The following is a 26,155-nucleotide window of genomic DNA, read 5'->3' as shown; positions in this document are numbered from 1 at the left end:
ACTATGAAAAAAGGACGGTTTTAAAAAAGTAATTTTATACTAACTTCTTTTCTTCACTTATCTTTTGAGATCAATAAGATTTGGCGGTTAGTTTTTCTCTCTCATTTTACTCGGTACAAAGAATCCAAAATTCACATTCTCTTCCCCTGCATTTTTTAATCAACCAGCAAAAATGAGCGACGCGGACAGGGGCGCATCAGTTCCGACGGGATGCTTCAAGTGTGGCTTCCCTGGACACTGGTCTTACAATTGTCCATCAAACCCTAACTCCAATCGTAATTCTACCTTAACTTCTGAATATGCATACCCCAAATCCTCCAACAATTTGTCCGACAATGAAGGTGATAGAGGCGGAAGTACCTTCCAATTGAAGCCCATTGGTTCTGCTTCGAAGCCAAAGACGGGGCCTCGAACTCGGTCAAAGCTTACTCCGGAGTTACTGATCTCCGATCAAGGTCTTGGGTACATTCTCCATTATCCTAAACTCCATTATTTTATTTTATTCTACTTAAATCCTTTAATTTGGATGATTGATTATCTAAATATTAGTCTTGAATTTATTTAATAATCTCCTAATTTTAGGTTAGAATATATTTTGGTGTAATTAGCTCCTGTTCCTTGACAATATATTCAAAAATAATGATTGTTTTATGGATATAGAGGTGTATAACATGTCATGCATTCAGGTTGGTGAAGTGATTAGTTCTAGTTCTGATGGTTTGCTCTCTAAACAAGTTCTTGAATGAGTAATCTGATCTGTGGGGAGATCTTTTCTTTTGTAATGACTGTTAATAGGGTAGCTAATAATATGTGTGTTTATGGTAGACTTTGGAACAGAGTTTTATTTTGGGTGGGCTTTGTTCCCTGCTACTTCGTTTTATACAGTTAAGCGAAGTGGGGGATCTTTTGGTGTATGTATAACTGCTGTAAAATACTTAAAGTAGTGACAAAACTTGAAACAAGAACAATTGATCAGCAGTTTTGAGAGCAAAAGAATGCAGAGAGTGTTTGGGAGCTTTAGTATATTCGATTGAATGAATAACAGAATTACAGTGAGGAGTGTTTATATACAAGCTAGAATTCTAGAAGCATCTATAAGTTGTTATAACTAACTGATCATGATGTCAGCAGAATAACAGAAAGTGCACCTAGGGTGCTGACTGTATGCTGACAGTGCAGATTAAACAAGCTTGCAATGCTTCAAGCTGAGATGTTGAAATGCTGATGTTGTATGCCTTGTTTCAGCTTCATAAATAGAACAAGTAGCAAGTATATCATATAATGTTAACATCCCCCCTCAAGATGGAGGCTCACAAGCTCCAATCTTGGACAAGAGAGTCTGGAACTGTACAGATGAGAGAGGTTTAGTAAAAATATCAGCCAATTGTTGCTGTGTAGGTAGATAAGTGAGGTGCAACAATCCCTCTAGGACTTTATCTCTTTTAAAGTGGCAGTCTATCTCAATGTGTTTTGTTCTCTCATGGAACACTGGATTTTTAGCAATGTGTAAGGCTGATTGGTTATCACAGTGCAAAGTGATTGGCTTGAGATCATAAACACCCAAATCTTCCAATAAATTAACTATCCAAGTCACCTCAGAAGCAGCAGCTGCCATTGCCCTATATTCTGCTTCTGCTGAAGATTTAGAAACTGTTCCTTGCTTTTTAGACTTCCAAGACACTGGTGAACCACCAAGTAAAAGAATGTATCCAGTGATGGATCTTCTAGAATCTGGACAAGAAGCCCAATCTGAATCTGAGAAAGCCTGTAAGCTGATATTGTTTGAACTTTTTAACAAAATCCCTTGACCTTCTGTGTGTGCCATATACTTCAAAGTGTGGTGCAAAGCTGCTACATGTGGCATTCTAGGGCATTGCAGAAACTGACTCAGTGTTTGTACTGCATATGAGAGATCAGGTCTTGTGTGTGTTAAGAAATTCAACTTTCCAACTAGTGATCTGTACTTTTCTGTGTCAGAATAAAGTTCACCTTCTGTGTTACTGAGCTTGACATTTACTGGTAAAGGTGTAACTGTTCTCTTGGATACATCCAAACCACAGCACTCAATGAGTTCTTTGGTAAATTTCTTTTGGCTGAGAATTATTCCATCAGAAGTGTATCCTACTTCCTATACTGGCATATTGAATATTTTTTCTATGCATCAATCTAAAGAGAAACTAGATAACTAGACTGTAAAAACATTAACTCAAATCCCTTAAATAGGGAGGTAAAGATAATAAATCTTCTTTTGTCTCTACTCTATGTCGATGTATCTAAAATGAGAATATTATTCTAATGTTCTTTATTTTGTTCTTGTTCTTTTTCTGATTGAATGCGCTAACACTTTTCAGTTTGCAATTATTCAAATCAGTCTAAGGACATGAATTTATGAGGTAATCTGGCATTTGAACCATTACCTTGCCAGGAAATTACATTGACATTGACTGTGGATATCATGTGATGAGATTCATTAAGGAGATAATCTCACACAAGCGACTTCAAATTCCTGAAGTTGTAAGTCTTCTAATCTTAATCTCTGGAGTTAATGTTAATTAAATATGTTTAATTACCAATATGCAATTCTTGTTGAAAATGGTACTCATGGTTAGGTGGTCTTGCAGTTATGAGTATGAACTGATTTCCTAGCCTTTCCATTTGCAAATATTGATGTGACTCAGGGCTAGGGTGCCATTATGTCCCTTGGTTCATCGGCGATTAGATAGCAGGTAAGCTCAGTCTTCGTGTACAACAGTTAGATGTACGCCGTGAGACGAAGACCAAGGTCGGTCTCCCTACGTCTTTCTAAATTAATGTTGTCAGCTATCTTAGTTTTACTGAAGCTTTATATTTACATGGTAATATAATTATATTGTTATACTTAGTATTTTTAGACAATGACTATGTGTAGGACAATGTGTTTGTCATTGATACTGCAGAAAGAAAAGTACATTAAGTGAACCAAAAATTACAGAACTATACATTATGTAGTGTGATGTGATTGTCTACTCAGTACTCATTTTAATATTGTCTAATCTAGCATGCATCTAGATTAAACCACTAGTAGCCTAGTAGGTCTGCCTAAGTGATTGATGCACAACGGAAAATCTGATAGATAGCCATAGTTCATCCCAAAGAGGTGCAGGATAATTAAAGTAAAACCTAACGTTGATCCCAGAGAGGTTACTCTGTAATTCTTTTGAGTCACTTTTTTCTTACACCAGCTCTATGTAAGTTGCATTATTAGTTCCATTGTTAATATGTTGGTTGGTGAACATTGCAGCCCATTGTAGAGGGAAGCCATTTATAGAGTTCAGTGAATTTTACATTATGTGAATTATTTTTAAGCACTTACAGAGATTTACATTGGCTAATTATGTAAGCTGTTAGTTTTTTGTTGGCATCAGGTGTTCAAGAAGTTGGTTCGTCGTAGAATTTTTTATCATTCTTATTCCATGTAAGTTCATGGTTAGTCTCTTCTACAACAAGGTAGTGATAATGGCTCCGAGTTTACACTAGTTCATGGTGTAGGTTCCTTTCTGTTTATGTTTTTCTTCCGCTCTCTGAATTTTAGAGTCCTAACAATTTGCCTCACTTTAAAATTCACGCAATTGCTTATTTTAATGTAGTATCATAGGGGTTTTCACTAAGGCACTGCCTCAGCAACAGGATGGTTACTAACCTTACAAGCTACCATGGCTCTTGATGAGGAGCCTGTTCGAAAAGTGAGGGATGTCAGTATTGGATGTCCAAGCTGTTTCCAAGAAATTTCGTCTGGTTCGATTACTTATGAGGGTCTCTTGATAGGAGTATGATTATCATAAATATTACGAGTATTAGTCTACCCACGTCTTATGTATGTGTACTTTCTTGGAAGGTTTTGCGTAGCTTTTAATGTGTGTAATATTATTTAGAACACAAAATCTTATTTACAAAGGGTGTACAGTAATTTATTGTACACCAAGCCCATTTTAGACAAACCCACTTAGCTAACACGTGTGAAATCAAGGGTATACTGTGAAGTAACTCTCATTTGCTCTATCTCTCTCCTCTCAAGCGTTCTTCTCTCTCTTCCCTTTCTTCTCTGGCGGCGATTTTTCTGGCTGCGATTTCTCTTGCCATTTCTTCCACCTTTTGCTGCTAGTCTCTTCTGCCTCAATCGATCTACGAATATCTCTGCTGCGACTTTGCTGCGTTCTCCTCCATTGTTATTCAAGGTTTGTTTTCGTCTTTTGGTTTGTTGATATTTAGGTGTTCATATTTTAGCTTTGATTTAGGTTTTCTAGTGCGTTTATTCTTTGTTCTTCATCGTCAATAATTTTCAATGTTTTGTTTTGATTTAGGTTTTCTATTAGGTTTTATCAATTGTTGCGATTTTTAGTATTTATTCTGCGAATTATGTTGAGATTTTGTTTTTCTATGTTTGTGTTGTTGCGATTTTGTGTGTGCTGGGCAGGATGGTATGGTAGAAGAGGTTTAATCACCACAGTAATTTTACAGAAGCAACAAGCAAGCAACCCTGAAAATGTTATCAATTTCATTCCACCTTACAGCCCTCTGTAAACCAACAAAAATGTCTTGTATACAACAAATAAGTTTCATTGAATTTATACCATTCAATTGCTAATGCTTGATACACTATAGCACAAAAAGGGTCCTCCTGATTAGAATACCAAAATATAGCTTCCTTTTCTTTTTAGGCGTAAGTGTAGGAGGGTAAGTTATGCTTGATCATAACTTTTGTTTGAGTGATGATGGTGATTTTGTTTGACTGATGATGGTGATATTGATTGGCTTATGGATTGGTGTGGATTCCCTATGCGTCTCCCCTCCCATTCTTAGGGTCTGTCCAACCAACAATGTGCCAAACTAATAATGGTGCTATTGCTTTTAGGGCAGGGTTAGTTACTCCTGATAGTTTTAAGTACTCCTATCATTTTTTATGATGTCAATAAAATGCCAAACTGTGAATACTGCAGCCCTGCTGCTGCACCAGATATAGTGTGTTCTGGGATGATCAAACATTGCCTTCAGTCCCACTCCTATTGAGGAAGAAGATCCACCAGATTCCTCGTTTGATTCTATTGCTTTTTCCAGTCCTACTACAAAAGGCTATTAGCTCAAATGGCAGAGCGATGTGCAAAATTATGTACATGGTGTGGGTTCAAATTAATCCCGCATAGCCTATACATGCTTGCAAGTTGCGAACTAGGTTATGAGGTTACACATAAGTGAAAAGTTAGGAATATCAACATAAAAGTTAGCCCTAGTGTAGTAAAAGTTAAGAAAAAAAAATTATATCAATTTACGTAACTATTACTACATGAAGCTTAACTTTTAATGCAAAAAGCCTAACTTTAATTTTTTCACTCAATAAGAATAACTTTAACTTCTGGGGTTACACTTACGTGAAGAGTTAGGAATATCAACATAAAAGTTGATGTAGTAAAAGACTAAAAGCTAAAGAAAAGTTAAAGCCTAACTTTTACTTTTAATAACTTAACTTTAACTGCTAAAAGTCTGACTTTTATAATTTTCCCTTTCTTCAGCTAATGTGAGTCGTGCATTATTTTATGTGTTAAAGTTGTGGTTATGTAGGTTAAAGTTATGAAAACTGTTCTAAAAGTTAAGATAGTTTTTCGTCGTCTCAAACCTAACTTTTACTTTTATTAATTTAACTTTAACTACTAAAAGTCTGACTTTTATATTTCTACCTTTCTTCGACTAATGTGAGTCATGCAATCTGTTTTATTCCACACCTTGTAATTTTATGTGTTAAAGTTGTGGTTATGTTGGTTAAAGTTATGGAAATTGTTCTAAAAGTTAAGACAGTCTTCCGTCGACTCAAGCCTAACTTTTACTTTTAATAACTTAACTTTAACTGCTAAAAGTCTGACTTTTATATTTTTACCTTACTTCAGCTAATGTGAGTCATGCATTATTTTTATTTCACACATTGTAATTTTATGTGTTAAAGTTGTGGTTATGTAGGTTAAAGTTATGGAAATTGTTCTAAAAGTTAAAGCAGTTTTTCGTCGTCTCAAACCTAACTTTTACTTTTATTAACTTAACTTTAACTACTAAAAGACTGACTTTTATATTTCTACCTTTCTTCGGCTAATGTGAGTCATGCAATCTGTTTTATTCCACACCTTGTAATTTTATGTGTTAAAGTTGTGGTTATGTTGGTTAAAGTTATGGAAATTGTTCTAAAAGTTAAGACAGTCTTCCGTCGACTCAAGCCTAACTTTTACTTTTAATAACTTAACTTTAACTGCTAAAAGTCTGACTTTTATATTTCTACCTTTCTTCAGCTAATGTGAGTCGTGCATTCTTTTTATTTCATACATTGTACTTTTATGTGTTAAATTTGTAGTTTTATAAGGTTAAAGTTATGGAAATTGTTCTAAAAGTTAAGACAGTCTTCCGTCATTAATGTGAGTCGTGCATTCTCTTTATTTCACGCATTGTAATTTTATGTGTTAAATTTGTAGTTTTATAGGTGTTCTAAAAGTTAAGGAAGTCTTCCGTCATCTCAAAATTGATAACTTTTACTTTTAATAACTTAACTTTAACTGCTAAAAGTCTGACTTTTATATTTTTACCTTTGTTCAGCTAATGTGAGTCATGCATTATTTTTATTTTCACACATTGTAATTTTCTGTGTTAAAGTTGTAATTTTATAGGTTAAAGTTATGGAAATTTTATAACTTTAACTTTAACTTCTGAGTTTTCACTTAAGTGAAAAGTTAAGAAAAGTCTCATATAAGTTCATCTAACTTTTACTGTTTGAAGGCTAACTTTTGATTCAAAAATGCTAACTTTAACTTTTTTTTTACTCAAAAATGCTAACTTTTAACTTCTGAGGTTTCACTTAATTGAAAAATTAGGAATATCAATTACTCCGTAAAAGTTAAGAATATCAATATAAAAGTTAGCTCTGGCGTAGTAAAAGTTAAGAAAAGTATCATATAAGTTCACCTAACTTTTACGGCTTAAAGCTAACTTTTAATTCAAAAATGCTAACTTGAACTTTTTTTACTCAAAAAGACTTTAACATCCGAGGTTTCACTTAATTGAAAAATTAGGAATATCAATTACTCCGTAAAAGTTAAGAATATCCATATAAAAGTTAGCTCTGGTATAGTAAAAGTTAAGAAAATTCTCATATAAGTTCATCTAACTTTTACTGCTTGAAGGCTAACTTTTGATTCAAAAATGCTAACTTTAACTTTTTTACTCAAAAAGGCTAACTTTTAACTTCTGAGGTTTCACTTAATTGAAAAATTAGGAATATCAATTACTCCGTAAAAGTTAAGAATATCAATATAAAAGTTAGCTCTAGTGTAGTAAAAGTTAAGAAAAGTATCATATAAGTCAACCTAACTTCTACGGCTTAAAGCTAACTTTTAATTCAAAAATGCTAAATTTTACATTTTTTTAACTCAAAAAGCCTAACTTTAACTTCTGAAGTTTCATAATAAAATCAATAGCCTATGTAGGATTTGAACCTACATCTCCGCGCAAGTTGCACGGTGCTCGGCCAGTTGAGCTAATAGGCTTAATAATAAATAAAAAACCACACAATGTAGAACATATATAGGCATAAAAAGATTAGGTTGTCAAGTGTTGTTGCTGCTATGCTTGAAGTGTCAGTGCTCCTGTTGTTGGGAGTACTGGATTGGAATGATTGTTTGAATGAGAAATGGGGATGTCAGGCAATTGACTAATCTTAGTATTGTATCATGGATGTCTGGTTGTGTTGCAAAAGAGCTTGAAAACAATGAATTTGAGCTAGCCTACTGCATTTGGATACTCTACGCAGCTTACTTTTTTGTGCATTATCTATTTGCAAGGGAAACCTATTATTCAGGGGAATACAAAAAATTGATCCCAAATGCTCAAAGCCTTGAAGATAATGAGAGTCAGTTTATGACTCTAGCTGCCAAAGGAGATTTGCCCAACAAATTGGACTGAATACACAGTGCAGGCTGGTCTTCCCCTTCTGGAGCCATAACACTCACAACTGGCTCGCTACAGGAGAAATAGTGATTCCCTTAACTTAGTATAGTAGGTTCGCTACTGAAATTCCAAAATTTGCAATGACATATGTAGCTGAATACACCATTGGACGAAATTGACATGAGTTGCTTACCAGAAGCAACTGATAAGGGTAAGCAACAAACTATACCAGGGTAAGCAACAAACTATAACAGGGTAAGCAACAAACTATACCAGAAGCAACTGAGTCCCATACCAGAAGCAAAAAACCAGCAAATGATAAGGAAACAAGAGCTCACAACGAGGGTAACAACTCCACTCATTCACATCTCAAACTATTACTTGTATATGAATAACTTTAACCACAAAAAGGGTAACTTTTAAGCAAAGTAGTACCTAGAATAGATACATTGATTTTATATCAACATACAATATACCACAGAGAATAACAAAAACTTACCAAGCCAATTTCCATCAGATTCAGCAACATTATACTACAAAAAGTTAGATAATAATACTTGAAAGTTGAAACCAATAAGTTAATATGCACACCAATTATAACTTTTGACATTGGGAAACTTATAATTGAATAGGGTTATTAACTAAATCATATGATTTTGCAACCAAATCGCAATAATACAAACCAAAATTTGCACAATTATATGCACCCAAAGTTTAAAGAGATGAAATATGAACAATTGCAGTGAAAATAGAGAGTACCAGAACCAATTTTTATACACAAGTTTGTTGCTCATAACATCGACGAACTCGAGAACAAAAACATCAAATTAACCACCAGAAAAAAGGTCATTTGAGAAAATTAGGGTTCTAACTTTGATCATCAGAGAATCAATTGCAAATTAATAAAGTAAAGATAATAACCTGAAGAATAACAGATGCAGGAGATGGAGCCAGAGAATAGGTATGGCGAGAGATTCCGCGACAGCTAATCGGAGAAGACGAGGTGAAGTTGGCGGATAACAGAGGTTGTGACGGCGAATAGAGTTGCCAGAGAGAGGGAGGAAGTAGTGGAGGAGAGAGAATCGAAGCAGAGTGAAGAGGAGGAGTGAGATGCTCCGCCATTTTTGTGTCTGGGGGTGATGGGAGGAGAGAGAAAGGGAGGAGGTTGGTAAGTGGTAAGCATTTGGTCTGACATATCCGCGGCTAGCTTCGCACGTGTGAAATATTAGTGCACGTTAATATTAACGTACACCTGTTGCACGCAAGACCGATTGATAGAATATATCTATGTAATCAGTTGTATTATGGAGGCAATTACAAAATTCTTTTCATCGAGGTTTAATAATATAAAACTATTTATTATACTTTTTAATATATGATGTTATTTTTAAATGTGTAGTTATTTTTAGGTATAAAATGGAATATATTGTAGCGAGCGAAATTATATACAAAGAAAATTTAAAAATCACTTTAATAGCGCTTCATGGATAACCGCTATTAGAAAATAGTTTAAAATTTAGCGGCAAAATCTTTAACAGCACATCTTTTATAGAGTTTATAATGTGCTATAAGAAAACTCCTGATAGTACTTTTTATAGCGCTTTTGAAAAGCGCTATTAAAAGCACATTTTACTTTTAATAGCGAAGCCAACAACAGCGCTCTAACAAGCGCTGGTAAATGCATTATTAAGCGCTATTAAAAGCAATTTTTGTAGAAGTGTCTATTGATCTAAGTGAATATCAACTAGATTGAGATCGAGTGAAGATCAATTTTTGTAGTAGTGTCTATTGATCTAAGTGAAGATCAACTAGATTGAGATCAAGGAAAACTTATGGTACTTGAAAAGGTACATAAGATTAGTTCTTGATTCAAGGAAATGAAGATATGCTAAATAACTATTGCTACACGCATAAACACTAGCAAAAGATCAAGCAAGATCCCTTTGGAGTTAACCAATTGCAAGGACGAGCTATAGAGCATCATGTTTTGAAATGATAACATGGATTAAAGACCATGAGTTGTTGCGTGGGAAATTAAATATTAATTGCTATGTTCTAAGATATAGTTGGAAAGTCTTCTGCATATCTGTGAACTGCTTGGATAAGTAAATCCAAACAAAGCATCACTAGCAATAAAACAAGGTTGTTTATGTTAACGAGTTCTTCACTGAACTTGTGTAGATCACATGTGTGCTGACTTGATGGTTCTTCATTGCGAAATCCGTAAAACCACTATTGAAGTAAGAAAGACTAGATCACATAATAAACAAACTCAAAAGATCTTATCATCCTATCTCGAAAAGACATTCGATGAAAAAGAATATTAAGATCGGCAAAGCATGATAACTAAACCTATGCAACAAGTGAAGTACAACACTCACATTGTGGCACTGGGAGTCACAGATAGTTTTGAATTCCAGTAATTGTTTTAAAGATGGTTTTGAGGCCCATGGTTGTAAAACATTGGGGTTAAACATTTATCATATATGAAATGTATTTTCATTTTCCATTTAATTTGTGGTTTATGAAATGATGAGTCCTTTCAATTTGACGATATATTCAAGATAGACTGTCAGGACCAGTCATGTGGCTAAGAAATGCCTATCAAGTGAACTTGAATGTCAAAAGTTGAAAAAGGTCCCTGGTCAGAGTTTTCTATAAAGGTGGACGCATAGAAAACGCTAGACGGGTAGAATGCAAGATGACTAGTAGTTCTGCTTCTTGAACTATGAGGACATGGCAATGTCGCAATCATTTGCATAGATACTTACTTTGAGAAGACTAGTATCGGACAGACCTATGAAATTTACTGTAAGAGGTGAAAATCTGTCATAAGTAAATTTCATTTCATTATTAGACACTAATCCTCAATACCTGATTGATTTGAGATTACTTGTTTGAGAACTGGTTATTTTGACGTTGTCAACCGTCGCACCGTTAAAGGAGACTGATGTGGCAAAAAATAATTGGACATCGTGTCCCAATGATAGCTTGACTCATGTCCTCCATAAATGGCACGAAGGCCCAACTTGTTTGACAGGCCCAGTCCTAAAACGGCACCTTAAAGCCCTTTATTTCAAAACGCACCAGATAAGGACACATGTCTTCATCTCTAAAGATCAGCTAGTCATATAACTAGGGTTTTCGGACACTTCCCAGAAACCCTAGCCCTATATATAGTCCAATTCCCAAGGTAAAAGGGGAAATGAATTCATTCCCACCAACCTAAAACTATCTTTGCTCTGCCTTCTCTCTACAAATTACTTCTCTCTCTAGCTTATACTTACTTAAGCATCGGAGGGAATATTCCTACGGGAATATTCTTGTTTTGCAGGTTGCCAGAAGTTTGTGCCAGCTCATACTTGATACCTCCGAGGAACGCGTGACACGTCATCACCGTAAAAGATCCCACAACATTTGGCGCCGTCTGTGGGGAGGTACAGTATCATGGTAGAACTGCAATCAAAGGAAAGACGCCGGAGTTCCCTTCGACGCGTCAGCAAGCCCACAGGATGCCTAGCTCACAGGCAGGACGCCTAGCTCACAGGCAGGATGCCTAGCTCACAAGCAGGACGCCTAGCTCACAGGCAGGACGCCTAGCTCACAGGCAGGACGCCTAGCTCCCAGGCAGGACGCCTAGCTCACAGGCAGGACGCCTAGCTCACAGGCAGGACGCCTAGCTCACAGGCAGGACGCCTTGCTCCCAGTCAGGACGCCTTGCTCCCAGTCAGGATGCCTAGCTCACAGTCAGGACGCCTAGCTCCTGGTCAGGACTTGCAAGCTCCCCTTAAGACTTGCAAGCTCCCCATCAGGACTTGCTCTCATCAAGGCGCCTCATCAAGACTTCTCGTCAAGGCGCCTCATCAAGTCCTCTCGTCATCAAGGCCTCTCATCAAGGCGCCTCATCAAGACTTCTCGTCAAGGCGCATCATCAAGGCCTCTCATCAAGGCGCCTCATCAAGACTTCTCGTCAAGGCGCCTCATCAAGACGTCTCGTCAAGGCGCCTCATCAAGGCCTCTCATCAAGGCGCCTCATCTAGACTCCTCGTCAAAGCGCCTCATCAAGGCCTCTCATCAAGTCCTCCCGTCCAGCCGCCTCATCAAGGCCTCTCATTAAGGCGCCTCATCAAGACTCCTCGTCAAGGAGCCTCATCATGACTCCTCGTCAAGGCGCCTCATCAAGACTCCTCGTCAAGGCGCCTCATCAAGAATCCTCATCAAGGCGTCACATCAAGACTCCTCGTCAAGGCGCCTCACCAAGAATTCTCATCAGGACTCGCAAGCTCCCCATCAGGACTTGCAAGCTCCCCATCAAGACTCCTCGACGGGACTCCTCGTCAGGACCCCTTGTCAGAACCTATAAAACCGAACGACTTACTAAATGCCTACAAATATAGGGGCAAACCCTCCAAAAAGAACCATCAAGAGTAGCTCCTCGACAAGGAGTCCTCATCAAGACGCCTTGTGAAGACTCCTTGTCAAGACTTGCAAGCTCCCCAACGGGACTGACTCCCTCATGGACTTGCTCCCCATCGGGACTTGCTCGTCACCAAGGCGCCTCATCAAGCCGCCTTGTCCAAACTCCTTGTTAGGACTTGCAAGCTCCCCTCAAGACTTGCAAGCTCCCCAACGGGACTTACTCCCTCATGGACTTGCTCGTCACCAAGGCGCCTCATCAAGACGCCTTGTCCAAACTCCTTGTCAGGACTTGCAAGCTCCCCTCAAGACTTGCAAGCTCCACATCGGGTCTTACTCCCTCATGGACTTGCTCCCCATTGGGACTTGCTCCTCACCAAGGCGCCTCATCAAGACGCCTTGTCCAAACTCCTTGTGAGGACTTGCAAGCTCCCCTCAAGACTTGCAAGCTCCCCATCGGGACTTACTCCCTCATGGACTTGCTCCCCATCGGGACTTGATCCCATCATGACTCAATAAAGATAGTCAATCAATATCGACGCCTTCTCATAGATGGCGTCAGAAAAGACTAATCGGTTGACGGCCTAAGGAGTGGTCTAGATTAGCGCCCCAAATTAGATTGATCACCTAAAACACTGGGGTTACCGTCCACATATGGGCAACAAAATTCATTTCCAAAAACCAGCATATGACTGAAAATGGATGAATACATAAAAAGTGCACAGAAGGCACAGAATTTCCTAAATACGCACACAGCGCGAAAACCAAAATAAAGAGTGCCAAAAAGCACCAATGTTAATACAAAGCACCGGCGCCGCGAAAACGAACAGTCAAAGAAAAGGTTAAGGACCAGGAGCGGTCAAACTACCATCCTGGACGTCCAGCTCGACGGAGGAATTCACTTCTTCTTCCTCCATGTCTTCCTCCTCCCAATCAGGACTTGCAAGCTCCTATCATGACTTGCAAACTCCCATCATGACTCATGACTAGCCACATGTTAGATCCCAAGTTTCTCTCTAAATGTGCCCAAGTTGAGTCGCAACTAACAAAATGTTGCATCCCGCCATAAAGTACTAGTTGAGTCGCTCATTAAATTTTCAAAGGCGACTTACCTTGTAAAAAAGATAAGACCCCTTTGAGGGGCAAATGATGTGGCAAAAAATAATTGGACATCGTGTCCCAATGATAGCTTGACACATGTCCTCCATAAATGGCACGAAGGCCCAACTTGTTTGACAGGCCCAGTCCTAAAAAGGCACCTTAAAGCCCTTTATTTCAAAACGCACCAGATAAGGACACATGTCTTCATCTCTAAAGACCAGCCAGTCATATAACTAGGGTTTTTGGACACTTCCCAAAAACCCTAGCCCTATATATAGTCCAATGCCCAAGGTAAAAGGGGCAATGAATTCATTCCCACCAACCTAAAACTATCTTTGCTCTGCCTTCTCTCTACAAATTACTTCTCTCTCTAGCTTATACTTACTTAAGCATCGGAGGGAATATTCCTACGGGAATATTCTTGTTTTGCAGGTTGCCAGAAGTTCGTGCCAGCTCATACTTGATACCTCCGAGGAACGCGTGACACGTCATCACCGTAAAAGATCCCACAACAAAGACCATAACGGCAACGCTCAGGTAATCACCTATCAAACGAAGCCTAACCTCAAGATCACAAGATTGGGATTGTCCTCCCATAAATCGGGATGAGATCCTGAAAGTTGTACAAGGCCACTCGGAGAGCTAGAAACTGAAAAATGCATGACCGTGCTCAGATGAATCATAGGCTATGATTATCTGTTTATTTGATCAGTTGAAATATGAAACCGAGAAATACCTCTGGACATAATAAGGATGACTACTCTTGCCTTATGTTCATGAGCAAGCATCAAGCGAGAAAGGAATTAGGCAATGCACACTTGTCCCTAAGGACAAGTGGGAGACTGAAGGAAATAATGCCCTTGGTCCAAGTATGCATTCAATGCTAAGTCTAAAAATGCGGTTCAGTATTAATTCATTATGCAAGTTAATAATTCAGTGAGATCAAGTGAGCTGAATGCCTAGATAGAGGCCGCTTCAGTTCAAGTGGAATTAATAATATTAATCCACAACTTAATCTTGACTGAACCCGTAGAGTCACATAAATAGTACGTGGACGGATCAAGTATTTAAGTAAATTAAATACTCTATTTATGAATATTCGGAATCGACGGATCTCGGATCTAGTGGGAGCTGAAATCGTCAAAAGGCAAAATATGAATACTCTAGATATGATGATATTGCCGGAAACGGAAATATGGATCATAAAGGAAATATAAATATTATCCAAGTCGTAGATGTTGCCGGAAACGGAAACATGGTACGTATCGGAAAATATTATCGGAAATGGAAATATTGCCGTAATCGGAAATGTTGCCGGAAACGGAATTATTGTCGGAATCGGAAATATTATCGAAATCGGAAATATTATCGGAATCGGAAAATAATTCCGGAATCGGATATATTAAATATTTGTTCGAAACGGAAATTAATTCCGGAATCAGAAATATTAAATATTGTTCGAATCGGAAATGAATTCCGGAATCGGAAAATTGATCGAAAGCGCGTCCTACGAAATAAACATCGGACGAGCTTGCTAGACGCAAGGCCCGGCACGAAGCCAGACCTGCGCCTAGCAAAGCCCGCGCGCAGCAAGGCAAATCAAGCAACCCGCCAAGCACCGCAAGGCCCAATAAAGCAACACGTAAGGACAGCGAGGCCAGCAGGCTAGCACGCCAAGCGTGGGCTGCAGTGCTGCTAGGCCGAGCTCACCGCGCGCGCGCGCCCATCGCCATTCGTGTGATGTGCGTGTGTGTGCCTTGAGTTCGTGCATGCATCGAATCCTTAAGCGTTTAGGATTAGTTCGATTAAATATTATTTTCCTAAAACTACTAGAGTTAGTTTTTGAAATAAACAAAAACTTAATAGATTTAATTAATATCTAATTCTAATAAGATTAGGTTAATTAAATCCTAGTAGGTTTCTAGTTTCGATGATCCTACCCTATAAATAGGTGATGGCAATCACAATTTATAATACATAAAAAAGTATTCATATAGTTTTAAGCTAAAAACTAAAGTTAATAATTTGCCACAAATTATAATCGAATAACATAAAATCTTAGGCTAAATTCTAGTTAATTGAATCTAAGGCAGATCTGAACGTGCTGTGGACTATCTACGGAGGGACTACACTTGGAGTCTTAAACTTGTTCTTGTTCGGTTCGGGAACAGCTAGGGAGGGAACGCTACAAATTTATGCATCCTAAATTATGCTAATTGTTATGTGGCAATTAATTTGGCTTCTTAGCGTTATGGTTTTTTCGCATGAAATATATGTTTTATATTTTTCATAACCTAACAGTAGTATCACCAGCCTCTAATTAATTCCATAATCAATTATAGTTAACATGGTTATATTTTATAAATTTACAACGTATTAAAGGGGTGATTAATTTCGATTTTTTGTAATTAATTGCAAATTCGTGCGATTATTTAATTATATGTTCGCAGAATTTTCGACAGTTTAGTCAATAATGGTCGAAATCGTTTAATTTTATAGAGGATTTCGCATGTAAATAACGTTTTAAAATTTTGACTAAAATCAAAGATTTGATGCCGAACCCAGAATTCCCAAATTCGAAACCTAACTATGACTTCTCGGAGGTTTTAGTTTTTCGAAAGCAAAATTTGTAATTTTTAAGATGTTAAATTAAATATTTGCGATTCTTGTTTGTAAATCTTGAATCTATGATTGACCTACTGTATATTTTTCACAATTTTAATGCCTAAGCTTGTTAATTATACAACATAATTTGTAATTGTAATTAACTTGTTGAAATTCGAATAATTTAGAATTTGATTTGATTTTCATAATTAATTAGCAATTTAATTAGGAATCCATGATTAAAAACCACCATAAAATTTGTTAAATTCGGAAAATTTTAAAATTTTATGACCTAAATTTAAATCCATGAAAATAAACTTGATCCGAAATTAATTTGAATAACAAATTTTCGATTTTTATCCCTAAATTTATGAAATTAATATGATTTATTAATTTGTCGATAAATTTAAATTATAAAGTTTTGATTTTCATAAAATCCGCTCAAGAATCTGCAGACAGAGTAACTGACTCAGGTGGGAACTGGATACTCAAGAATGGTTTGGCGACCCAATACCGCCTCCAAACTTCAAGTCGATTTGCATTCAGCGCAACAGGTTTCGGGTTCTCTTCAATACAGTCCGGGATCTCCTGTTTCAAGCCATACTGTCTCATCACTCGGGCAGGCGAGTAGAAGACCAGCATTGTGAGGCTTGGCACCCTCAAAGCAATAGAACCAGGGGCATATTTCATAGCAGCAATCCCCCACCAAGGAGCTACCCACCTTATACAAGATTCAACCCCAGAGAGTGTACACCGCCACTCATCCAATGAAAGCCGGCCATGCAGCATGGGTCGCACCGTGAATCCCTTTCTATTATAGCTCGCCATGTTCTCCGGTGGTGCCACCAACATGAGCCTCTCCATAAGCCAAACCTTGGGGAGTATACAAGAAGCACATTTCAAAATTCAACATTTAAAATTCAAATACAAGTACAAAATTCAACATACAAGAGAGCTCCAGATCCTTACTTGGAGTAACACCGGACTTCCCGATGGCAAAGAAGAGGGGTCCGACTTCAGCATATCAAGGCCCATCAATGTTTCGCCAATCACAAGCGGCATTGGGTCCCGACCATTAGCACACTGCTCTACAATCTCTAATAGGGAGGCATCACCATTGCTAAACCCCTGCTTCGAAAAGAGGAAGCGAGCGAATATACAAAAACTCAAGGCTCTCAAGCGAAAAACTTTGGGAACATCAAGCCCAACAAAGTAGGTGACAAAGAGGGACAAATCCACCCCTCTGCCATATACAACAGCACTCAAAAGTGGGGGCTTCAAGCCCAAATACCTTTCAAAACTCAAGAAAAAGTATTTTTCAACACTAGGCATGCATGGCTCCAGCATCAAGGGCCACCCCAATATAGCACTAAATTCCTCAGGGAGGGGACAAGCCTGATATATACACTAGGCATGATGATTCGGGTCCCAAGCCTCCAGAGCAGCAAGAATAAAGTGAAAATCCAATTTTACAAACCGGAAAGAGACGAGCACCCCAAGATGCATGCCATCAAGCTCTATTTTCTCCAATTTGTCTAGCGAACCAAGCCACGAGTTCAAGGCACTTTCAAAGGACACAACCATACTTTCTTTTCTTTTCGAGAGGAAGCAGTATGCAATGATAGCAGGGAAGGATTGATGCAAGAAATGATCCAACAAGCTCCCTATTTATACAAGAGTTGGCTTGTACGTCAGCCCACAGGCGCCAGGCACCAAGCCCGCGCCAAACGCCGGGAGCCTGCACCAAAGGAAGAGGCCACCGTCCTCTCTTATGACTCCGAGTACACACTCTTTAGTGTTCGGACAGCAGAGTCCAACATCCATTATTCAAGATTCCAAAGCCGCAAGCCGCGCAATTTCAAGCAGTCCGGATCAACGCTTCGGGAAGATTTCGGATCAATTTTTTTTCAAAATTCAAGCATTCTAGTCTTAGATCGGCGTCCTATGTCGAGTCTGCATGTGCATTAGCAAAAGTTGAATATACTTTGACTTGCGCTTTTCCTAACCAAAAACCCTCAGTCAAAGTGGGGGCTTAAAGTGGGTATATACACCGGAAAAAATGGGCAAATTTTTTTTCCAAACTTTTTGCAAATTTATCATGCATGCATATAGCTACAAAATTTAAAGGCACACACAACGCATACAATTTCAAGCATTCAAACATACAAAAGCCAATCTTCAAAAAAATTCAAACCAATTCAAGTTCAAAGCCATATAAACCATACAAAAATTCAAGTTTCAATCCATACAAATACAATACAATTCAGCCTATACAAAATCAACCCAGGCAAGCTGGAACTCGCTACCATGCAGGGTCAGTCTGAGTCATCATCAGCGATGACGTCAATCACAGGTGCCTTATCCCTGTTACGCCTCCTAAGGCGCTCCAGCTCCCGATCCAGCTCCGTCCCAGGGGTACTAGGATCCTCCTCCGAGATACGAAGTATGCCTGTGGAGGGATGAACTCCCTGCCGAGAAGAGGAATACTGATAAGGCGGCGGCATCGGCATATACGGCCTGACGCATCCTCTCCATCTTCGCATAACAAGCCCATGAACTTGCACCCCAAGGCTGAGGACCACTTCCTCCGAAGTAGTAACCGGAAGGAGGAACAAAGGGCCGTGAACCGCTAGCACCTCCAAATGAATGTCTGGTGGGATCAACATGTACAAAAGGGTTAGCTCCCCGCTCAGCATCATAATGCCTCTGATGAGCACCAACACCGGACCCCTGTCCCAGCTCCAAGCTCGGTCCCTCCTCTCCCAAGGACGTCTCCGCCTGAGGCTCCCTGTCAACTGAGTCTCTACGGTCTCGACGGCGCTCCTATACAAAATACAATTTCAAGAATCAATTTCCCAGTTGGAATTTCTAGTATACAAGTTTCAAGATCAAGTGAGGTACCTCTCTGTTTCGGCCAGAAAGCTTCCGGGTCAGCTTGGCGCACTGCCTCTTCCAAGAATCAAGCAAGAGCATCCATCGACGCACTCTCACCCGAGGCGCCTGCATACAAAGTTCAAGATCAATTTCCCCATACAAATTTACAAACAGTTTCAAAAATGCAACAGTACTTACAGGGGCGTAATGCTCAGGTACAACATCATATGATTTCCGGTGCGGAGGAGAAGCCCAAGGAATGGTCTCCACCACCTCTTCCCCGTCTGAGTTCTCACAGCGGAGGATCCTATCAGCATGAGGAATGTGAAGGAAATAATTCCCTTAGCTTGGTCCAAGTATGCATTCTATGTTAAGTCTAATAAATGCGGTTCAGTATTAATTAACAAGTTAATAATTCAGTGAGATCAAGTGAGCTGAATGCCTAGCTAGAGGCTGCTTCAGTTCAAGTGGAATTAATGATATTAATCCACAACTTACTCTTGACTGAACCCGTAGGGTCACACAAATAGTACGTAAACGGATCAAGTATTTAATGGCATTAAATACTCCATCTATGGATATTCGGAATCGACGGATCTTGGTTTCAATGGGAGCTGAGATCGTCACAGGCAAGAAATGAATACTCCGGAAACGATGATATTGCCGGAAACGGAAATATGGATCGTATCGGAAATATAAATATTATCCAAGTCGTAGATGTTGCCGGAAACGGAAACATGGTACGTATCGGAAAATATTATCGGAAATGGAAATATTGCCAGAATCGGAAATATTGCCGGAAACGGAAATATTGTCAGAATCGGAAATATTATTTGAATCGGAAAATAATTCCGGAAACGGAAATATTAAATATTTGTTCGAAACGGAAATTGATTCCGGAATCGGAAATATTAAATATTGTTCGTATCGGAAATGAATTCCGGAATCGGGAATTTAATCGGAAGCGTATCGTACGAATTAGCATCGGACGCGGCCCGCTAGACGAAGGCCCAGCACGAAGCCAGGCCGTCGCCCAGCGAGCCAACGCACACCAGCGCACGCCAAAGCCTCGACCAGGCCCAGCGCAAGGCCAGGCCCAGCCAAGGCCTTGGGCGCGCGCGCGGAGCACAGCAGTGGGCCGAGCGTTGTGCGCCTAGCGTGGGCCGCAAGGCTTGCGCGGGTGTACGGTGCTCGTGCAATGCTTGTGCGGGAATCCTGAAGCAATCGGGATTCGAAGTGTGATTAAATCCTAAAACTATTAGATAATGATTATTTAATTAGAGTCCTAGTAGGGTTATAATTAAATAAATTAGTATCCTAATAGGATTCCAAAACCCTTTCCATAACTCTATAAATAGGTGCCTAGGATCCGGACGTGTTGTGGACTATCTACGGAGAGACGACACTTGGAGTCCTAAAGACTTGTTCTTGTTCGGTTCGGGCGCAGCTAGGGAAGGCACGCAACAAAGAGTATGCATCTAAATTATGCTATATGATTATGTGTAAATAATATGTATTCCTGGCTAAATGGTTTTTCCGCATGATTTATGAATTGTCATATGTATCATAACCTAACAGAATGTCCTTGGGATCAACCTCCTCCTCCTACATATAATCATACACTCATGCAAGCAATACAAGAATGCAAGAATACAAGAATACATGAATACAAGGTTCAAAAGCCCCCCGGCAGTACGAAGCGTACTGGTGGGGCCAACCTCCTCAGGAATTCTTCATAGCTACCCTTCCTGTGTACAAACACCCTCCAAGAGCGGCAAACAGCCTTGCCCCTAGCCTCCTCATAGAGCCGGGCAAGATCTTCATCCAGAGAAAGCATGGACTCCTATGGATCCTTGGGGACAAGCCTATCCCCTGAATGGTGTTGAAGGGACACTCGCTCCCCAGATACCACATATGGCGGTACACCCTTGGAAGAAAAACCCGCCGCCCAGACAAGAAATGGGCACGAGCAGCCGAGACAGGTACACCCGCGTTGGCAAAAGGACGCCATACCACCTGCAAAAGCAAACAATTCAGGCAACAGTACAAATACAAATATAAGAAAGCAAAACAGTACAAAAGATTACATCTTCAGCGGATAGAACTCTCCAAGCCTTGCGAGAAGCCGCCAAAGACGCACCCACGCGCACCGCTCCTATCCAAGAGGCAGCATACGGGTATACCGCATCTCTAGTACGCTCTGGCGCCAAAGTCGGAAAGTGCTCATATATCCAAATCTTTCAAGGAACAAGCAAAATATCAGTCAAGTTCAAAATACAAGCATACAAGTACAAAGTACAAGAGAAGCCATAGAGAAGCCATGCTCGGGTCATTCCCAGTGCAGTCCGGGAGGCCCGCTTCATCTCGTACAAAAGGTGGTTGTATGCCAAACCAGCCCAGTTATAGCTCGAAACAGCTCCCAAGTCCCGCAAAGCGGACAAGAATTTGATGTGCACCCGACTATTCCTACTCGGGGCCATCACTCTGCTCACGAAGGCTAGGAGGAAGAGCCTAGCCCTCTGCTCCGCGGACACACCCCCACCGCAGATAGCCTCCACAATCACCTTCACGGAAGCGTGAGCATCATCATCAAACAAGTCAACAACAGGGCCGAGCAAGTCCCTGGCAGCGGCCGAGCGCCACGTAAGCTCAGAATCAAAGGTCACATTCCTCTCAGAAAAAGGAAGACCTGTAATCATTGCAAATTCAAGAGGGGTGATAGTAATCTCCCCCCATGCCATGTGGAAAGTGTTGGTGATATCCCACCACCGCTCTAACAAAGCTCACAAACGATTTTTAATCCCCGTTCTCCTCGGATAACCTCCCATGGTGCGCCAGAAATCGGCTAGGCCCATCTGCGACCAAATCTCCATAGCCTCCTCATCAACACGGAGAGATTTAAATTCCCTCTGAACCTCCACCAAGGACCATTAAGTACGGAACGACTTTCCATCGGCCTACAGGTGAACGAGTTAGCTCAAGACCTATACAATTACAATGTACAAACCCAAAACACAATACAAGACTCACCATGCCAGCGCGAGGCCGCTGAGACAAATGCCAATCCGGCCGAAACACCAGGTCGGAAGGGATCCAACCAGTGCTAGGGAAAGCGGGCGCATCTAGGGAAAACCATACCCCCACCTGGCGCATTTATTGCAGCCGCTTCATCATCCAAAGCATCTTCCTCGGCAGCTCGAACCACAGATGATTCAGCGAGTTTCCTCCGAGTGTGACGAGGCATACTAAATCAAGTAGCATACAAAGTGTCAAAATTCTAAACTGTGGGCTATCCTATGCTGGTCTATGCAAAGTCAAATTGCTTCCAAAATTCAAGATCCAAAATCCCACCCTCGAGATCCAAATCTAAGTACAATCTCAACTAGTAGACCATCCCATTGGTTTTACTAGGCCTTTTCCACTCAAAATCATATAAGGCAAGTCAAATTTGGGCACCGACCCACAAAACGGAGCGTGCCGGGCCCCTTCCCGTAAAATCGGAATTCAAAAACCCGAGAAAGGCTTGTTTTTAGACGCTAAACGATGCCTTAACCTCCAAGCAAATACAAAACGCCAAACCTAGTACTATTCGTACAACAGGTACAACGCTACAAGACGAAACAAGGACGATTCCCCTTCCTTGCTTTGGCGGCATTCAAGCCACGTCAGCAGCGCACTGCGCTGGCCTGGCGCCATGCGCTGGCGTGTGCTGGCGTTTTGCACCATTCCCTCCTATAAATACCCATCATTTCCATCGAAAAAAGGGGGAGCACAACAATACAACGTCGTAATTTTGACATTACGTCTCAAAATACAACTTAAAACTCCTCAAAAACACATTCAAAATTCCTAAATTCCAAAGCAATTGGGAGCTGAAGCCTAAATCTAACTAGGTAAATCCTAATCCCATTCTAATCTACTATGTTGCTTTGATTTCTAAATGATTAGCAAGTTGGTGTTTTTTAATCAATAAAAAATACCACTTGCAACAATCACACATGTTTTCCAAAAATACAAACTTTTTCAAAATACAAAATACAATTTTCAAAGATTCAAGGATGTCCAAGTGGTTTACAATCATCTCTTGGGCCAGAATCACCATCAAACATGGGGTAATCAAAGATAAACACCTTTTAACATTTAAAGGTTTATTCTTTAAGATTCAAAACTCCATTTTCAATATACAAATTCAAGTCTTCAATTTTCAAAGATCTTGCCATGTTTAGGGTTATTCATAGTTATTTCCCTAAACTAGGATCATTTGAAGTTCAAATTTCAATCATTTGAAGTTCAAATTTTAATCATTTCAAGTTCAAACATTTCAATATTCAAGCTTTCAATTTCAAGTTTAATATGCAAAATCTAGGATATTTGGGTTGAGCAACCTCTCCCAAGTTGAGATTTTTGTCTTTGAATTCGTGTCGGGCGCACTTATTTTTAAGGAGCCGCTTGGCGTTCGAATCTTATGTGCCCAAGTACAAATTTCAATTATGCACCTTTACAAATCGCAATTTCAATATCGCACCTTTCAATACCGCACTTTCAATAACGCACTTTCAATATCGCACTTTTAATACCGCAATTTCAATACTGCAATTTCAATTCCACACTTTCAATTCCGCACTTTACTTGCCTAGTCCATTTATAGGCAATGTGGACCTTCTCCCTAGTCCTTTTCTAGGGGGTCTTGTATTTACTAATTCCGCACTTTATTTAGTATTGTGATGTTGCTTTATATGTTTTATCTCTTTCATCACCAACATGCTAAATACAACAAAATACAAAGGTTACATCACGCTTAACGAAGATATTTTTAGACAAACCGGCCTTAGGTTCCTTAAATCAATCTTTAAAGCAAAGTGACCACCGTACAATTAGAAATTCTATTTTGCTCTAAAAATCAAACCCACATAGTCTAATCTAGGGTTTATTTTCCAACTAATGTTGTGCCAACGTACTTGAATATTTCAAAAGCTCGCTGAATAAGCATTTTCGTTCCCGATCCCGGATCTCACCCATCCGTTTCAAGGATTCAAGGCCTTATCCAGAAATAGAGTCATTTGCGGTCTTTCCAAACAAGATCTTAAATAAAGTTTGGTGGCGACTCCTTCGAGGTGCAAAAGTTCAAACGCTTCTCTAAACGAGCCGACCGGCCTCCTAACCCCCCCCCCCTTGTAGGAAACGGGAAAAAACACCCCCTACAGCAAGCAATTGGGAATTGGAACTGTACTTTAGTGAAGCTAATAAGAATTTTAGTTTCATAAAATTTGCATGATACTTATAGATGTATAAGAAGTTTAGTGGGAGTACGTAAAAACTTAATTGGTCCTACGTGTATTACACACAATGGTAATGACTTAGATTTGAAATTATTCATCAATGCTGGACCAAGGCGAAACTTAGTACATACTAGGTATTAAGGTCTATTTACAAAGATCTTAGAATATTGTTTTAGACTAAGTAATGGCATTTACTAAATCAAACACGAAAGACTCCATTAGAGATATTCAACCCATATGAATAAATCTAAGTAAAGAATGTTTGAACTATGTATAAGCATTTACTAAGCTAAACATCAAAGAGTCTAAATGAGATTCTTAACCTATATTATATGTCATAGAATTTAGCTGGATTTAGTATCTAATGAAACTAGAAGAGCTAAATTTACATGAATAGAATTCAATTGGGAATTATTCTGCAAAAGAATTTATCATGTATCGAATCGCCAAAAATGTATCGTATGGCTTTAGGCATGACGAACATATACCAATCTCTATTGATCTAAGTGATTATCAACTAGATTGAGATCAAGAAAATCTTATGGTACTTGAAAAGGTACATAGGAATAGTTCTTGATTCAAGGATATAAAGATATGCTAAAAAATTGATGCTACACGCATAAACACTGGCAAACGATCAAGCAAGATCCCTTTGGAGTTAACCATTGGCAAGAACGAGCTATATGCATCGTGTTTTAAAATGACAACATGGATTGGAGACCATGATTTGTTGCGTGGGAAAATTATATTAATTTCTATGTTCTAAAATACAGCTGGAAAGTCTTCCACATATCCGTGAACTACTTGGATAAATAAATCCGAACATAGCATCACTAGAAACCCATACAGTTGAAGTAAAAGTACTTATTGCCTAAGAAGCAATAAAACAGGGTTGTTTAAGTTAAGAGTTATTCACTGAACTTGGGTAGATCACCTGTCTGCTGGCTTGATGGTTCTTCATTACAAAATGTATAGAACCACTCTCGAAGCAAGAAAGACGTCTGCTAACTTGATGGTTCTTCATCGCAGAATGCGTAGAACCACTATTATAGAAAGAAAGACTAGATCATAGAATAAACATACTCAAAAGATCTTATCATCATTTCTCGAAGAACATTCGATTAGAAGGATATTAAGATTGGCAAAGCATGATAACTAAACCTATGCAACAAGAAAGAAACAACACTCACATTATGGCACTGGAAATCAAGCATAGCTTTGAATTCCATTAATTGTTTTAAAAATGGGTTTGAGGCCCATGGTTGTAAAACATTGGGGTTGAACATTTATCTTATTTCGTAATTGCATTTAATCTTGGTTTAGTATTAAATGATGTGTCTTTTCAATTTGATGATATATTTAAGATAGACTGTCAGGACCAGTTATGTGACTAAGAAATGTCTAGCTATCAAGTGAAATTGAATGTAAAAAATTGAAAATGGTCCCTGGTCGGAGTTTTCTATAAAGGTGGACGCATAGAAAGCACTAGACGACTAGAATGCAAGATGACTAGTAGTTCTGTTTCTTGAACTATGTGAACATGGCAATGTCGCAATCATTTGCATAGATACTTACTTTGGGAAGACTACTATCGGACAGACCTATGAAAATTTACTGTAAGAGATGAAAATCTGTCATAAGTAAAATTCATTAAAATTATTAGACACTAATCCTCAATACTTGAGTGATTTGAGATTACTTATTTGAGAACTGGTTACTTTGACGTTGTCAACTGTCTCACCGTAAAAGGAGGCTATAACGGCAACGCTCGGGTAATCACCTATCAAACGAAGTCTAATTTCAAGATCGCAAGATTGGTATTTTCCTCCCATAAATCGGGATGAGATGCTGAAACTTGTACAAGGCCACTTGGAGAGCTAGAAACTGTAAAATGCATGGCCGAGCTCAGATGAATCATATGT

At 39.3% G+C, this 26,155-nt stretch overlaps 1 long non-coding RNA gene across 5 annotated transcripts; it reads left to right on the top strand.

Annotated features, from left to right (window-relative positions):
• The first annotated feature begins 62 nt into the window (after nucleotides 1-62).
• Nucleotides 63-9,331, top strand: LOC110789172 (uncharacterized). 5 transcript variants are annotated; one of them, XR_008924160.1, is made up of 5 exons: nucleotides 63-462; nucleotides 2,352-2,514; nucleotides 2,679-4,214; nucleotides 7,854-8,304; nucleotides 8,895-9,331. It is a non-coding gene; the product is annotated as an uncharacterized lncRNA (long non-coding RNA). The 5 variants fall into 5 exon arrangements; XR_008924159.1 differs by having other exon boundaries at nucleotides 2,622-4,214; XR_008924161.1 differs by having other exon boundaries at nucleotides 2,426-4,214.
• The last annotated feature ends 16,824 nt before the right edge of the window (nucleotides 9,332-26,155 follow it).

Source organism: Spinacia oleracea, chromosome 6 (genome assembly GCF_020520425.1).
Source record: "Spinacia oleracea cultivar Varoflay chromosome 6, BTI_SOV_V1, whole genome shotgun sequence".
NCBI lineage: Eukaryota > Viridiplantae > Streptophyta > Magnoliopsida > Caryophyllales > Amaranthaceae > Spinacia > Spinacia oleracea.
The sequence above is the reverse complement of the archived record's forward strand: the minus strand, read 5'-3'. Positions and strand labels throughout refer to the sequence as shown.